The sequence below is a fragment of the Pistacia vera genome, unplaced genomic scaffold (assembly GCF_008641045.1).
Source record: "Pistacia vera cultivar Batoury unplaced genomic scaffold, PisVer_v2 Contig612, whole genome shotgun sequence".
NCBI lineage: Eukaryota > Viridiplantae > Streptophyta > Magnoliopsida > Sapindales > Anacardiaceae > Pistacia > Pistacia vera.
Window position 1 is genome coordinate 622,031 of NW_022196460.1, and position 16,399 is coordinate 638,429.

Below are 16,399 nucleotides of genomic sequence, written 5' to 3' on the forward strand. Positions count from 1 at the left end.
TTCTAACCTTTTTATGTACACACAGTGATCCACGTTGCTGCGGCTAAAACCATGCTGAAGAACATAGGAGTCGAACTTTTGGTACCACATCCTTGGTGATTGTTTAAGCCCATACAGAGACTTCCTCAACCTACACACCAAGTCTTCCTTCCCTTTACATACAAACCCCTCAGGTTGCCTCATGTAAATTTCCTCCTCTAAATCTCCATGTAAGAATGTCGTCTTTACATCAAGTTGCTCAATTTCAAGATCATACGTAGCAACAGTAGATAGAACATACCTGATTGATGTTAACTTGGCCATAGGAGAGAAAATCTCACATAATCAACACCCTTAATCTACAAGAATCCCTTTGCAACAAGCCTCGCCTTATACTTTGCAATTGTCTCATCTGCCTGCAACTTTCTTTTGAAACCCACTTGCAACCAATTGCCTTTCTATCCTTAGGCAATTTACATAGGATCTATGTACTATTCTTGTCCAGTGACTGCATCTCATCATTCATCGCAACCTCCCACAGATTTGCATCTTCCATGGCTCTTGCTTCATTTACATTCCTAGGTTCATCACCAATCACATTCAAAGCATGTAATCCACTCAAGGCATTAAAAGAGAAATGAACTGGTGCCTTTGTAACTCTTGTAGATCTCCTCAAAGTTGATGGCACCACAACTTCATCATCAGAATCATCCTCTGAATCATCCACAAAACCCTCATCAGCCACACTATCAAGTTTATCTTCATGGTCAGATTCTGTAGACTCTAAATTTTTAGTCTTTACAGCAACATTAGGAGTCATCTCCTCCTCTTGCTCTACTGTAGTCACATCAAACTGAATTTTCTTTGACTGCTCAAGATCTTTAGGAGTTCTCACACATTGTTTTACCTCTCTAAAGATTACATCTCTGCTGTAGATAATGCTTTTACTCACAAGATTCCACAACTTGTATCCCTTGATGCCATCCTTGAACCCCACAAACTTTCACTTCTCAGATTTACTATCAAGTTTGTTTATCTTCTCCTTTGGCACATGAACATATGCATCACAACCAAAAACTCGAATAAAAGAGAGATTAGGTTTCTTACCATACAAAGCTTCATACGGCATCATGTCTTTAACAGAAGAAGTGGGTGACTGATTCTTCAAATAACAAGCCATTGTGGTAGCTTCAGCCCAAAATTCAGACCCCAAATCTATCGTATTCAGCATACATCTAGCCTTCTCTAACAGTGACCGATTGAGACGTTCAGCCACTCCATTTTGCTGAGGCGTGTAAGGTGTAGTTTTTTGCCTTGCAATTTCGTGTGTCGCACAAAATTGCCCAAACTTACTAGAGCAAAAGTCACCACCATTATCAGTTCACAAAGCTTTAATCTTCTTGTCAAACTGATTCTCAACTAAGGCTTTAAATCCCCGAAATTTCTCAAAAGCCTCAGACTTGCTGCGCATGAAATAAACCCAACAATATCTAGAAAAATCATCAATGAAAGATGCATAATACCTAGATTTACCAATAGATTCCACTGGAGTGGGCCCAAAAACGTCACTGTGAATTAACTCCAGTATTTTTGTTGCTCTCGTGCTTGTGGATTGAAAACTAACCCGATTATGCTTGCCTTGTAAACATTCCTCACAAAACCCAAAACTCATGGAACAGTTAGGAATACCTTCAGCCATATTCTGAGTCACCAAAGCAGACAAAGCCATCTCTCCAATGTGCCCTATTAGCTGATGTCACAATGTTGCAGAATCAATTTCTTTTTCAGCCTCCTTTTCCGAAACATAACCACCTAAAGAGGAATTTCTTACAACTGATGCATGTAGCCTGCATAGTGTACGATGTCGAACTCCTCGTGCAGTAACCATAGATCCCCGAGTCATCTTACAGGATGTTCTATCACAATTGAATACTATACCTACGTCAGCCATTGTTCCAATAGAGAGCAAATTTCTACTCATACCAGGGATGTCCATCACTTCAGGGAACGTCCTCACTAAACCATCATGCAACCTCAGCCTGATTTTCCCGCGGCCAATAATCTTCATAACAGTATCATCTCCTAACAAAAAGTTTCCTCCATTGTATGTCTCATACTGACAAAACCATTCCTTGTGAGGTGTCATATGGAATGACGTACCAGTATCAACATACCAGACTGATTGGTCTGATCCACCCATACATGCAGCAACCACATACATATCACCATTTGATTCTCGTTTGTACGAAGTTTCAGCTTCCTTCCCCTTCACCAGTTTGTTTCTACAGTCTTTCTTAAAATGCCCAAATTCCTGACATCTCCAGCATTTAATCTTACTTTTATCCTTGCTCTTAGATCTACCTTGCAACTTTCCCCTGTCGCCAGACTTATTAGAATTCCTATCAAGGTTTCGTCCCCTAGCAGTTAAAGCATCCCTAGACGAACTCTCTGAACCTCTTCGCCGCATATCGTTTGCCAATAATATAGAACATACAGATTCCCACGACGTCTGTGTCAATCCTCCACCACCAATCGCAACAATCAGGTTGTCCCACGTATCAGGCAGCGAGCATAACAATGTTACCACTTTCTCATATTCGGTGAGTTGTACATCCACAGCCAGCAGTTGATTCACCAGAGTACTAAACTCATCCAGATGTGTAGCAAGAGAATCCCCATCATGCATTCGAAGATTATAGAGTTTCTTGCGACGGAACAACACGTTCACCAAAGACTTACTTAGATACATATTTTCCAGCTTCTGCCATAAACCCTTAGTCGTATCTTGATCCATCACATTCGTTAGAACAGAGTCCTCAAGACAAATGCGAATCAAACCTTTGGCTTTCCGATCCATCTTGTCCCATTCAGCAAGTGCGGCACAATTAGTTGCTGATAATTCTCCTTCAGGTGGCGTTGCAGGTTTAGACCCAAGCGTACTTGACAATGTAGTTCCAGACGTTTCACTCGTCATAACAACGACAGTCCCGACTATCGGCCTATCATTCACAATTGCACCCCACAGAGCCCTATCAATGAGTAGATCCTCCATCCGCAGTTTCCAAAGCTTGAAGCGTTTGCCGTTGAACTTCTCAATCTCAACCTTTGATCCCGCCATCTGTAAATCACAATCTAACAAAACCTGGCTCTGATACCAATTGAACAAAATAGAGGCAACAACAGGAACAAAATATAACAGTAAAACAAATCAAACAGTAAATAAAGAAAATAACAAGCGCGATTTACCCTGGTTCACCCAATGTGAGCTACATCCAGTTAAGTCAATATTATTGCAATATGCCTCACCTCTCTCATTTACAATGAATGAATTACCCTGGTTCACCCAATTTAGGACCCCCGAATGCGTCTGCGTTACCCAATAATGCTGAAGTAGTCGACAACTCCAACAAAAGAGTGACCCTAAAATAAATTATAAGGTCTTATTTATACTTTTCCTTTGCTAGGGGTGTTTTTGGGAAAATACAAGTTCAAGTCAGAGTTAGAAAAGAAGAGGTTATTATTTTTCTCGCAATCTAGTCGTGGCATGATTTTTTGGCACCGCGGCGCAAAAATCTTCCGCAACCCTAAAGCTTTGTCATGCCGCAACACCAACTTCTTCACGCCGCAGCTTAAACTTTCTGCCCCAAATCATCTTTTCACGTCACGGCACAGAGAAACCATGTCGCGACACAAAAGAACCATGTTGCGGCACAGAAAGACCATGTCGCGACGCCATCCAGCAATTTCACATTATTTCTTTTGCTTGATGATCCAGTTTCTCTCTTTAGCACATCCAAAGCCTCCAACGATCGTGTGAGTACCTGAAACTCATACACATACCAGTGATTCTTAAAAATAGAAATATATAAAGAAACTTGCATAAAAATAATCCCTAAAGTCAATGAATTTCAAATAATCTACCCATAGAATCACAAAATATAAATATCATTTCATCACTCATCAAACGCCTGTTGTAATTTCTTTCTAAATAACACCATGAGGCATGTCAAAGATCCTTCTCCTCATTGAAAGAGATCTTCCTGCTGGTTGAGGATCCAGCTCGTCTACCATTGACCTCTTTGCAACTCGCACCATCAGATGAACTCCGTAACTGCAATATAGACAAATGCTTCATTTCAATAATGTTGTAGAAAATAGTGTTAAAAACCATAATTACAATAGGCAAATGATATGCCACTAAGGTTGTGTTTGGTAGTTAGGGTTAGACTAGGTTTACTTCTTGAGATTGAAATGAACTAAACTATCACTACCAAAAATAAAAAAAAGACATACGGTAACCTGGATAGTAACACTTTTCTTTAAATATGTTATTAAATACATATATATGGTAACATTTCTTGTGAAAATGTTATGATAGTAATTTTGATAAGTAACACTTTATCTTTTTATAACTTATTATCCATTAATGGTAACTTTATTTCTAAAATGTTACTAATATATATCTACAGTAGCACTTTTAAAGTGTTAGGCCCAATAATACAATAGTTTTTTTTCTTTTTTTTAATTTCTTACAATATAATAAAAATACAATAACACCTTAAAAATGTTACCATATACCCAATTATTAATCGGGAAAAAACACCTAATACCTACCCACCCAAAATTTCTCTGAATTTTATTCACTAACATCTAATACCCGCCAACCCAAAATTTGCCAAAATTTCACTCGACTTCTTCGAATCTTCTTCACTCCATTTTCACAATATTCAGTTCTTCACCCAAATTTCAGCTGCAAACTTCCTTTTCAATTGTTCCTTATCTCAATAGTCATATTCTACATTAGATTTTCTCAATCTTCACTCAAATTTCATCTTGAAAGTGTGATTTCTATTTAGGGTTTGAATCTTCACTCCATTTTAGCCAAATCTATTCTTGCTATTTTAGCTCAAATTTCGCAATTTTAGGCCTTGGCTCAGATTCAGGTTTGTAATTTTATAAAATTTTCAATCTTGAATTGAATCGATTACGCAATCCAATTGTTAATCAATCGCTTTCGGTTGCACATACATGCGATTTTTTTTTTTCGTTTTTAAATTCATTGTTTTGCTTGTTTGTGAATTTGAATCCTTGAAATCCTTGCCTCTAGAAGCCAAATGAAGCTTCTATAAGAACCTTTGATGGTCAATCAAATGCTGCCAAGTTTGAAACTTTGCTACCAACCTATGTTTTCACACAGAATGCGAACTGATTTTTATTTGTTGGGTTACAATAAATGTTACCCAAAGACAGTTGCTTAACATTTATTTATTTATTTATTTCAATGGAAGATGAATGTATGAATTGTTGAACAATGGCCACTCGTTGTGAGATAATAAGCTTGGCAACTCATGTTGTGGGATGTAGCGGTTTGTGGATCCTTCAAATTTTTCTTTTGTTGATATTTATTTATTTATTTATTGGCATATATATGAGGTTGCTCTCACTGGGTTTTGGATTATATTTTGATAATGGTAGAATGGATTATGAAGTTGAGTATTGAGTATTTTGATATTGAGTATTTTGCCTATTATGCTTCAACTGTACTGATTTCAATTGTTATTCCAACTTTAGTTGTGCCTTGTTTACAAGTAATGGGGTTTTTTGCATTTATTAATTTCTTAAGAATTAATTGTAAGCTAAATATCATATTAACTTTCTTTTGTTTGTTTAGTAGGTTCTGTAGAAAAGATAAGTACTTATGGATTCCACAAGTGTGCGTAAGAAAAAAAAAGAGGTCCAACTAAAATGAAGAACATTGCTTTGAATGTTGATAATCAGATTGAAGTCAAATTCAAAGACAAAGGTCAGCCTATTGAGGAAGAATCTATCAAGTTGTCTTCATTCTTGGGATCTCTTGGGTGAGAAATTGTACCTTATACATTTTCTAATTGGAGAAAGGTTCTTCTGACATGAAAGAAATATTATGGAAATGTGTTCAGGTTATGTATGAATTTCCAAGTTCCTTAATGTGTGTGTGTATATATATGTGTATATATTGGTGCTTGTTCTAACGATTTACTTATACAGCTTAGGAAAGATGTAAGTTGGAAGAAGAATGGCAGAAACACTATGTGTTTATGCAGATAGGTGCACTTTGGAGAGCTTCAAAGTCAAGGCTGGTTAGCAAAATTAAGATGGCCAAAAATGAAGAAGAAATAATGGCACTCAAACCTGATAACATCAATAGTATTAATGCATGGAAAAAGTTTGTGGAAGAAAAAACAGGTTCAAAGTTTAAGGTAATTATATCACTGCACACATTTGGTCATTATATTATATATGCATATGAGTAATGTTTACTTTATTTTAGATATAAGATCACTGAATTATTCCAAGATAAAAGTGATGAAATCAAAAAAGGAGGAAAAATTATACTCCATTAACAGGTGGTCAAAGGGGATATGCCTACATGATTGAGGATATCGTAATGTCTCATTGTTTTTATATGATTTCAAGATTAAAATGAATAAGAGTTTAAACATTTATAATAATTTTTATTTTGGTTAGAAAAAATAAAACTGGAAAACAAACCATATCTAGAGTTGAGTTTTGGATTAAAGCGCATAAGAAAAAGAATGGTGGGGCAGTCAACACAAAGGCTGTAGAAACAATTGCAAGAATTTTCTTCTACTTTGAAAAACGAGTCTCTCTCTCTCTCTCTTTATATATATAGTATATATATATCATATATATATATCATCTATATATATAAGGGCACATCCTAATGTTTTGCATTTATAGGAAAAGTTACAAGAAATTGATAATGATTCTTATTTGCCTTCGCCAAGTAATTTGAGAGAAGATGCTATAACAAAGGTATTAGGTCCTGCCACAGGTGGACATATGAAAGGACTAAGAAAAATGTGTAACTCTTATATAATTGTCCATAATAGCTCAAAGGGACAACATTACCTTCACCAACTTGGGAATTAGCTTTGTAAACCCACTATCTTCATTTACTGTAATTGCAATGGAGATTTCACTTTTAAAGTATGTGTGTTTCTAAATAAGTTTAAAATTGTATATATTATTTTTGAAAATGATAATAATATTTATATTTTTCAATTAAATATTTATAAAATTACAAAGTAATATTTCATTAAAATTGTATATGTTTTATGAAATTGTAAAAAATATAATTTCCCAAAAAAAGGAAAAAAAACTGAAAAATAGTAGAAAAAAGAAAAATATCTGAAAACAAAAAAAATTAGCTGGCCGGAATCGCACCTAAATGGGTGTGATTTGGTTGGAATCGTACCCACCCGGGTTCAATTCGGCCTATATCGCACCCACCTAGGTGCAATTTGTCCTGAATTGCTACTGGTCTGATGCAATTCGACTAGAATCATAGCCAGCCTAGTACGATTTAGCCTGAAGGGCATCCATCCAGGTGCAATTCATCATGAACCGCATTCGGCCAACTGTGATTCAACTAGAATCATTAGGTGCGATTCTGGCTGATTGCTTTGTTTTTTTATCAAATTTTTTATTTCAATAACTGACTTTATTTTTATTCCTTTTTACTTTACTAATCCTAAAATTAATACAAAACAAACTAGAGTTTGGGTGGGAAAATACTATTCAGCCTCGTTAAAAATTATAAATTCAAATAGAATAGAGGATTATAGTCTTTTTTGTAGTTTTACCTTTGTTAGGTAACAATTCCATTGACGAAGATTGACAATGGGTGGGAAGATGTTTTCTTCAGAGTTCATGGGTGGGAAAATGAACATTTGTCAAACTTTGGGTGGGAAATTGATTCAGCCACTTTAAAATCTCTATAATTAACAAAAGCATTTTAAATAATTAAATTTAAGATCTATGGTAAATAGTTCGTAAAACTCTACAATAATGAAAATCTTGACATACGTTATAAATGGTGGCTTTCTACATGTTATTATGAATGTGTCAATATGTGTGATTAACGCATGCCTTACTCTTTGGCTTGCTCTTATTGGATGCTGGGGAGGTTGGCCAGTCATGAATGCCTATAAATACGGCCCTTCTCCTTGTATTTGTACACAACACATTTTGAGAGAAGAGTTTGTAAAAGATTTCTCATTTCAGTCCCTTTTATTATGCTCTTTTCCTTTTAAGTCCTTAATTTATTTTTAGGCAATCACACCACTAAAATTCTAATACATTATTAGCACAACACACTTAGTAAGTATAACGGTTTTATTCATTCATTTATTATATATTATATGATAAAACTACCGTTATGAATATGTTCTATGGTTTCCATAAAATGGATCTTTCAATAAGAAAATATTGTTAGTTCCTAACAATACTATATTTGTAATAACTGTTTCCTGAACTAACCAATTGACTTTATTTCTTAATACATATTGGTAATGTTGTCACTAATGTATTAATTGCATTATGTATTTATATTTTTTTATTGTATTATATTATTGGAGATACCAAGACATTATGGCAACCAGAAGCTTGTATATAGAAGTGGTAAATGAACCTAGAGTTCTAAGAATAAGTCTCTAATCATCAACCTGAACCTGTAAATTTAAATTTAAAACTTTACTTTAGAATCTGAAGTTCTAAATGTCAAAACCTGAAGTTCCGTGTTGTGATTTCAATATATGGATTTGGAACTTAAAGTCCTAAACACTAAAGTTTAACTAATAAGAATTAATTTTCCAAACTTTAGAGCATGAAGTTCGGATCTTATATAATTGCAAACCTGAAGTTTACAAATGATAATAATAAAATGCCTGAAGCCAAAAGAACTTAAAATTTAGAACTGGAAGTTCTAAGTTTCAAAGCTTTATATTAGAATCTAAAGTTCTAACTCTATTTACTGATTTATTATTCTTTTATACACAATTATTGCTTTCTTTTATTTTTCTTTAGTACACAATTTGTCGTTATTATTTATTTTTTATGCAATTTATCGTTCCTTTATAATTAACCCATTTTATTATTGTTTTTGGATGCCGAAATGCATCCTATGACATGCATCCAGAAGATGCAGATTCAGGAAAGAAAATTACCTATCCTTGTAGGATAAAGTAAAATCCTTAATTTATTTCTACCACGTTAAATGAATTCTGGGAGCTGAATTTCTCAGGATATAGGATTTGTTGATCCTATAAAACAATGGAATGACCATTAAAAGGATATATTCTCCCTAAACCTCAAGATATGCTCTTGTTGTAATAGTATATATATATCAAACCTTCTCCGGTAGTAGTGGTATAATAAGACCAAACTTACAAAATATTTAGAAATTGATTCAGTATCTCTGGGTTGCCAAATAAAATACTGATCCATCTTTCAAATTATACTAAACAAATCATAAAACACTTTAATATAGATAAGGCTCACCTCTTGAGTACCCTTATGATTGTTAGGTCTCTTGTTCCCAAGAAGGATCCACTTCGTCCTAAGATGACGAAGAGATTCTTGGTCTTGAAGTACCATATCTGAACGCAATTGGTGCACTACTGTAATTGGTACAATGTATGAGACTGAATATAGCATTTGCAGTAAATTTGTTGGCAAGATTTAGTTATGCACCAACTCGCTGACATTGGAATGAGGTCAAACATATCTTTTATTACCTTAGTGGAACAAAAGACTTGGCATGATTCTATCTAAAGAAATTTGTTCATGATCCTAAATTAGTTGGCTATGTAGATGTTGGGTACCTTTCTAATCCCTATAAAATCCACTTGTAGACAAGATATTTTTTTACTTACAATGGCACAACAATGTCATGGCACTCTAGAAAACATACATTGGTTTCTGCATCTTTCAGTCATTCTAAGATTCTTGCACTTCATGAAGTCAACCGAGAACGTATATAAGATTTGTCATCCATCATATCGAGAGTACATGCAAGTTACCATGTACCTCAGATACTTTTGCAATTATAAATGAAGATAATGCATCATGTATTCCTCAAGTAAGAGGATGATATATCAAATGAAACAAAACTAAGCATATTTCATCAAAGTCCTTTTATAATCAAACTCTAGCAGAGTCGAGAGACTGATGTCAAGCTAATACACCCTAGTGATGATCTTGTAGATTTATTCACTAAGACTTTATCGACAACAAAATTTTAGAAGTTAGTGTTAGACATTAGTATGCGACTAATTAAGTTAATTTTGTCATTACGAAAGGGAGCATTGACTAAGGGAAGCATCGGTTAAGGGGAGTTTGGAAAGGATTATTGTAATGGACACATTTGCATTATACTCTTTTTCCCTTGACCAGGTTTTGTCCCACTGGGTTTTTCTAGCAAGGTTTTTAATAAGACAATATTAAGCACGTCTAACACCACTTTATAATTCATCATAGAAATGAGTTTCTTTACTTAGATTTTTATCCCATTGGGTTTTTCTTAAGTAATATTTGTATTCATTAGCATGTAAGCTTGATAGACGAATGTCTAAATATACTGCTTGTATTGTTGATGGAATACGATTCATTGTGAAAGATCGTGATGATCGACTCACAATCCAAAATAGTGGTGTCTTAGTGTATGAGGAACTTGAAGATGACGATAATGGTGGTGGTGGTGATGAGAGGATGGAATTTTCTAGAATTCTTGATTCAGTTGTTGAAGTGAATTATATTTATGATAGAAGCGTGATTTTGTTTAAATGCACTTGGTTTGACACTGGCCCTAAAAAGAAATGGGTGTGAAGGGACTTTCACTTTACAAGCATCAATGTGAGTCACAAATGGTATGGCGATGATCCTTATGTGCTACCATATCAAGCTGAACAAGTTTTCTACATTGATGATCCTGAGTTAGGGGCCAATCGGAAAGTTATACAGAAGGTGCAACATAGGCATTTGTACGACATTCCCGATAAAGTTGAGGAAGATCAATCGACAACGCACGACGCATATCAAGCTGATAATTCAGATGAATTAATTAGTTTTCATATTGATGCGGAAGTTAATGAACAAGAAGAACTTTGTAGGGTGGATTTGGAACCAGAGGTTGTTTAACTTGTGGAGCCAAGTGGTAGAGTTAATGATGTTGGTGTTGGTTTCATAAATGATGATAGTGAAAATGAGATGAGTGATGAAAATTGTACCACTGAAAGTGAAGATGATATTGAGAATTAATAATAATTATTATGGTTATTCAAATCTAATTTGTATAATTGTGATCTGATTTTTCTTTGTGCATTAATTTTAATTTGTTTGCTTTAATATTAATAAATATTATTTAATGTACTAAATTTAACATTTAAATATAAATATTAAATAATATTATAAATTTATTATAATATATATTATAAAAATATTATAATAAAATAAAAAAATAATACTAACAATAACCTAATAATAATAATAATAAACAACAACAAACAAGTGCCAAACATAAGCTACCAACTGTTGAAACTTGATAAACAATATACCTCATGGTGCTTTTCGTATTTACATAATAATAATAATAATAATAATAATAAGAGCATTGTCTTTAGCTTTTCATAAAAATTTAAATATGTTTATATATCAAGGCTTTGAATAAGTACTACATAACAACCAACCCAAACAATTAAGTGAAATAATAAATATTTATTAAGAATGAAAGCTAATTCATATAATATTGGCAACATTCTTAAAGTGAAGTACATGTTCGAATGTCAAATTCAAGAGCCAAACTTCTACAACATTATTTTTTATATTGACGTTGTTTTTAATTTTGATTTCTTTTATTACTGATTGGCTTTACACTTTCAGTTATTGTCAAATAAATATAAAATTACATTAAAAATTAAATTCTAACATACCAATGGCAACAATTTTAAGAAAATCGACACTAAAATGTTTTCACGATGAAATATAGATTGCCTCGCAATATTTTTTTGGCGTTGGTTTTTATATATGTGTCGCCAAAAATGTTTCCTGACAAACTATTTGTTGTGCAGCCAAATAGATTTTGCGTCGTTTTTTATATTTTCATCACCAAAAGGTGTTATGACGAGCCTTTTGTCACGTAGCTAAGTTTCTTTGGCATCACTGTCTATATTTTTGTTGCCCAACACATTTTATCGCGCCGTGCATTTGCTTTGCTAAATAATTTTGGCTATGTTTTGTATTATTTTCGTCTCTAAAAAGTATCCACGGTAAAATATGGTTACGTCGTGAAAACAACTTGAGCGTCACTTTTTGTATTTTCGTCATAAAAAAATTATGTGACGAATTATGTCGTCGCTAAACCCGTCGTCAATTTGCTTCCCGCCATCTTGTATGAGGATTGGAAAGTCCGTAAAACTATTGGCAACCAATTTCATATTTCGTCACTAATAGTTACCTTTGGCGATGAATTTCAAAATCATTGCTAACAAAATCGTAGCTAAAAGCCCTTTTTGTTGTAATGTGGTCTCGCCTTTTATTCTAATCAAATAAAACATATTATAAATAAAAGCTACTCTATCCACTCAAGATTTAGATAAACACGTCCTTAACTGCCAGAGTGTGAAATATATGTTTATTTATGGTATTTATACTAAACATTAAATTGACGTGGTCCATTCAATACATTCTAAATGCACAAGTATCTTTTCCAGTTGATAACTTGAGACTCGTCATCTCCCATTAAGGCATACAACATAACAGCAATTAACTACAGAAAGCATCCAACTTTATTTAAGGCCGTGAACAAGTTTTGCACTTAATAAAAAAAAATATATATCTCCTGTATATGAACACTTCATATAAATAGTTCTTTACAACGATCTAAGTCCAGAAGCATTAAACATTATGTTGATTAAGTTATCAAATAATTTATTACATTGTATGGTTTATCATGAATAAAATATATGTTTATCATTAAAAAAAACATCTTGCATCTAGGACATATTCCTAACACCTTAGAAATCAAGCATATTAAGATTAATTTTTATCATTCAAAATGTACTAGTTTAAAACTTACAAATTTGCTCTAATACTTACGTAAAAGATGAGATATTAATGAAAATGCTCTAACTTTTTGTTTTTTATTTCAACTTTGGATTGAATTCTTTGTAGTAGTATCAACTTGGATTTTATGATATCTGGGTTTTAAGGCCAATGGGCTTGTGTTATTGAACTTGCCAGGAGAGCTTGTAAGACTTTAGACCCATAAAATCCAAGGCGAAAATAGGCTCAACAACTATACAACATTCACAACAAAAATTACCAGAAAATGAGGTAACAAACTAGAGTTCACTCAGGTTCCAAAAATAATTAGCCAATCTCTAGTTAAAACATCACAAATACAAGTCTAAGCACGATCAAGTACAATCCTCAGCCTCAGGCAATGTAAAGAGGTAATGGTAAACACTTAAATAATAACATATAAAAACAAATAGCCCAAAAGGGGGTGGTTTATTAATTACACAAACCGTTTCTATGTGCATGCCTGTAAATGGTGAAATCTATAGTTGATTCGGACAAGGATGATCCTGTGAGGATGAGGCCACTGACAATCATATAGAATTGCAAGGACAAAGAATCCAAACGTGAAGGCTCAGGGGACACCAATGTGTTGTTTGCCATAGGCACTCCGAGCTCAAGTCAGCATGATTGAAGGGAATATATAAGTAAGGCCAAGAGCAAGAAAAGGTTTATCAAGAGTGTTTGGCCAGGGCAGGACTATTGGCAAAAAGTGGTTGGAGCACAGCTTTATGGCGACTACGTGAAGTAAGGTTAGTCGGAACTAAGCTTTATGGCGGGGAAAGGTGGCGATCCTTAAGAGTAAGAATTCAAGCGCTAAAGAGAGATGTTGTATTTTAATGAATAATGAGAGGCTTGACCTCTATTTATATAGTGAGCTGAGGAAGCTTGAGACCTTGTAGAATTAGGCGTTCTCATAATAGGAATTTAAGTAAATAGGAAACTCGTAGTGATAATCCATGTAGAAGTAGAAATACTAGTTTATGAAAGATTAAGAATCTTGGATAAACTAGGAAATAAGTAGGACTCTGAGTCCTATTTCGGAATGAATATGGGTTAATGGGTTGGAGCCCAACTTTGCCTAATTTGTAGGAAATGCCCAACTCGTGGAATGGCCCAGAGTATAAGTTGGCCCAATTCGTTGGGTGGCCCTGATCGTAGTGTGATCCAACTCGTAAAGTAGCCTAACTCGTGGAGATGTTTGACTCGTTGTGTGGTCCAACTCATAGAATGGACCTTCTTACAAGATGGGTCATCCCATTGTATGGTCAATCTACAAGATGGATTTAAGCATAAGCCCAACCGGAATTGGGCTACGGCATTGGGTCATGAATACTTTATTTTGTTATTGGACCTGGCAAGGTCTATTATGACTTTTTTGCCTATACATTACCTCAAAAATGTCGACAACCTTCTTTTCGTCAATCATTTGTATAACCTGTGCGATGCCTGCTGCAATTTCTTTTTGAATAACACCATGAGGCATGTCAAAGGTCCTTCTCATCATTGAAAGAGGTCTTCCTATTGGTTGAGGATCCACCACATCGAGCGTTGCTTCAAGCTCGTCCACCATTGACCTTTTTGCAACTCGCACCATCAGATCAACTCCTTAACATTGCGAAGAATCAAAATATCAAACAAAGAAGCAATATAGACTAATGCTTCATTTCAATAATGTTGTAGGAAACAGTGTTAAAAACCACAGCTGTAACAGGCAAATGATATGCCACTAAGGTTGTGTTTGGTAGTTAGGGTTAGACTGGGTTTACTTCTCGAGATTGAAATGAACTAAACTATCAATACAAAAAAAAAAAAAAAAAAAAAAAAATGACCTACGGTAACACTAGACAGTAACACTTTGCCTCAATATGTTACTAAATACGTATCTATGGTAACATTTGTTGTGAAAACGGTATGATAACAATTTTGCTAAGTAATTCTTTATCTTTATATAACTTATTATCTATTAATGGTGACTTTGTTTTCTAAAATGTTATTAATATATATCTACAATGGCACTTTTAGAAGTGTTACCCTAGACCCAATAATACAATAGCTTTTTTACAATGTTACAATATAATAAAAATATAATAACACCTTAAAAACGTTACCATATACCCAATTATTAACCGGGAAAAAAACAACTAGGACCCGCCAACCCAAAATTTCCCTAAATTTTATTCACTAACCCCTAATACTCACCAACCCAAAATTTCACTCCTCTTCTTCGAATCTTCTTCACTCGTCTTCTTCGAATCTTCTTCACTCTATTTTAGCGATATTCAGTTCCTCACCCAAATTTCAGTTGCAAACTTCCTTTTCCATTGTTCCTTATCTCAATTCAGTCGTATTCTACATTAGATTTTCACAATCTTCACTCAAATTTCATCTTGAAAGTACAATCTCTAATTAGGGTTTGAATCTTCACTCCATTTTAGCTGACTCTGTTGCTGTTTTAGCTCAAATTTGGCAATTTTAGGTCTCAACTCAGATTCAAGTATGTAATTTTATAATATTTTCAATCTTGAATTGAATCGATTATGCAATCCAATTGTTAATCAATCACTTTTGTTTGCACATACATGAGTTTTTTTTTTTTTTTTTTTTAAATTCATTGTTTTAAATGTTTGTGAATTTGAATCCTTGAAATCCTTCCTTCTAGAAGCCAAAGGAAGCTTCTATAAGAAACTTTGATGGTCAATCAAATGCCACTTAGTTTGAAACTAGGCTACCAACCTATGTTTTTGTTAGGAAACGATCAAGTCATGGCAGCGGAAAACAAAAATTATTTACAACATGGATCGTTCCTTAAAACCAAGATCAGGGCACAAATTTACAGTTTATATATTATATTAGAATCTGCAGAAAAATCAGTTTAGAGTTAAGAAATCATACACACGTTTGGAGGCTCCTCCAACTTGTCTCTAAACGGGTTTCGCTACCGATCCAAGGGTAGGATCGAACCAGCGGTAGTTCACACGAAGATAACTCTAATGAACTAAAGAGGGATTTGTTAGATTCTCTTTAGCCTTAAGAACCAAGAACAAAATCAATACAATTTTGATTCAACACAAAAAGCAATCTGGCGTGGGAAGAGAGAAAAGGGGGCTAGAATTTTTAATCTTAAAGATTGAATGAAATGTTATTTCATTTCACAAAAATTCTGCACTTATATAGTGCACACAATGCCCTATTCCCTCATGGAATAGACTTGGGCACCAACCTAAACAACCCCTATGTCCAAACAGCCCCATTTAGATATTTTAATTATATATATATTAACATTTAACAATAACAGTAATTCATTTAAATATATGAGAACACATATTTAAATATAATCTCATATATTTAATTTTTAATATCAAATTAAATAAAGGCTATGACCTTAGCAAATTTAATTGCACTGTGAGATTACCAAAATACCATTTTACCTAAAAAGACGAAAATGCCCTTCTTATAACTTGGTTCTTAAATTATCTTCTACGTGTGTGACCTGTAGGCT

The 16,399-nt window shown here is 34.0% G+C and overlaps 1 long non-coding RNA gene across 1 annotated transcript; it reads left to right on the forward strand.

The window, feature by feature from the left end:
* The first annotated feature begins 4,584 nt into the window (after nucleotides 1-4,584).
* LOC116110757 lies at nucleotides 4,585-6,407 on the forward strand. Its single transcript, XR_004124962.1, has 3 exons — nucleotides 4,585-4,922; nucleotides 5,651-5,918; nucleotides 6,007-6,407. It is a non-coding gene; the product is annotated as an uncharacterized LOC116110757 (long non-coding RNA).
* Nucleotides 6,408-16,399: the final 9,992 nt, after the last annotated feature.